This window comes from Gavialis gangeticus, unplaced genomic scaffold, assembly GCF_001723915.1.
Source record: "Gavialis gangeticus isolate Ggan-Ray unplaced genomic scaffold, GavGan_comp1, whole genome shotgun sequence".
Lineage (NCBI taxonomy): Eukaryota > Metazoa > Chordata > Crocodylia > Gavialidae > Gavialis > Gavialis gangeticus.
This window is the reverse complement of record NW_017729009.1, coordinates 8,902,731-8,904,421: the sequence shown is the minus strand read 5'-3', so window position 1 is coordinate 8,904,421 and position 1,691 is coordinate 8,902,731. Positions and strand designations below refer to the sequence as shown.

At 65.3% G+C, this 1,691-nt stretch overlaps 1 protein-coding gene across 2 annotated transcripts in view; it reads right to left on the bottom strand.

The window, feature by feature from the left end:
• Positions 1-1,096, bottom strand: part of CDH22 (cadherin 22) — a 66,522-nt gene extending 65,426 nt beyond the window's left edge. Inside the window, exon 1 of one of the 2 annotated variants that reach the window (XM_019509910.1) lies at positions 851-1,096. The gene's annotated coding sequence lies outside the window, so the exon portion shown is untranslated. The remainder of the gene's footprint in view (positions 1-850) is intronic. The other variant, XM_019509909.1, reaches the window with a different exon arrangement.
• Positions 1,097-1,691: the final 595 nt, after the last annotated feature.

Below are 1,691 nucleotides of genomic sequence, written 5' to 3'. Positions count from 1 at the left end.
AGAGGTGGCGAGCTGCGCGGTTCCCTCTCTGCAGCACGTCCTACATTTCACAGGGGCCCCAAGAGCAAGGAGGTCTCGAGCCCCCAGAGCAGCAGCTCTGCACAGCTTGGCTCCAAGCTCTGCTGGCCCATGTGCCCCCACGCCATGCCACCCTGCCCCGGGCCAGCGCTGCGGGGAGGCAGCATGCTCACTGTGCCCCAGGAGGTGCCTGGAGCTCCCAGACCCATGCCCACAGGAAAAGGCTGGTCTGATTCCCAGGGCTGGAGCTGCAACTTGGTCTCTGGCTCCCCAGCTCCCACCCACACAGCCATAACCCGAGCCCCAGCCTGGCCCAGCAGGGACGCTGAGCTGACCTCGGGGGAAGGAGCGTCCAGGGTGGGCTCCAGGCACCCAGCTGCGGAGGCAGCAGCTGGCAAGTGCCACATTAGCAGCCACTTACAGATCCGCACAGCTGTGACGTGACCCCCCGCCCCCGGACTCCAAAAACTCAGGGCAGGCTGCCACGGTGTCACCCTGCTGCTTCCTTATCCAAGAACAGCCCCAGGTGCAAACAGAGCCCAGGGCACGGCGGGGGGAGACGCCCCGCCTCATGCAGCCCCAGGCCCTCAGCCAGTGGCCAGTGGCCAGTGGCCAGGGCCCCACACGTGATGCACGTGCCACGAGGCATCCATAGGGCCACATGCTAGAGCTCCCCCCCCACACACACACGTGTTGTAGCACACACAGCCCACAGCACGCGGCGTGCGCTCGGGGAACACGGGGCTCCGGAGCATCTCTAGGCACCCGGAAGGGTGGAGCGGCTTCACTCGTGTTCCTTCCCGTCTCCATCCCACGGCCTGGGCCCACTCACCGGCAGGCAGGGCTGCAGCGATGCCTCATGTCACGGAGATGCCTCCCGTGCTCCTAGATGCCGGCTGGTGCTTGCCAAGAACACGCACACGCTCGCACTCGGAAGCGCGGTGGGCGCCAGACCCTGCCGTCTCACCCGCTGACTCAGCCCTCCCACTGGGTGCAGACAGCCCCAAGGTGCTGGTGCCAATTTTGCAGGTTCCCCTGTAAGCAAAGAGCACAGAAGACTGTAGGAGAGGCAGATCTAGTGGGGGAGCTGGACACCCCCGCCTGTACCACACCGCATACACTCATCAGCTGGCATGGCTGCACCTCCACCCCGCACGCCCTGCAAGGCCGGGAAAACCAAGACGGCGCGGCGCAGGGAGCATCCCAGCAGAGGCCACAGCCAGACTCCCACCGCCTCCCTGACTAGCAGGAAAGGGAGCACGCACGCAAGAAGTCTGGTTTCTCACCACACACGTGCATGGAGACACTCGCCAGAGCATGCTCATGGTGGCAGCAGCCACACCATGCCGCGCCACGCATCCTGCATCACTTGTGCTGGGCCACCCCGTGAGCTGCAGCCCAGCCCCGCTGGGTGATCAGCACTGACGTCACTGGTGCTTCATGAGCTTTGCAAACCAGCCCGAGTGCCAGAGCCACAATCGACGGTTAAAAGCTGGCATCAAGGGGCAGCCTCAGCTCTGCCCCGATAGCTCGCAGGACTCTTCCCCCTCCCTGCCCCATGCTCGCTTCAGCACAGCCCGAGCCCCGGGACGTTCACGGTGCAGCGAATCTGCCCAAATTGCTAGCGGCTGCCTCCCACGCCGAGCACAGGTCACCCCACCCCAGAGCTGCCC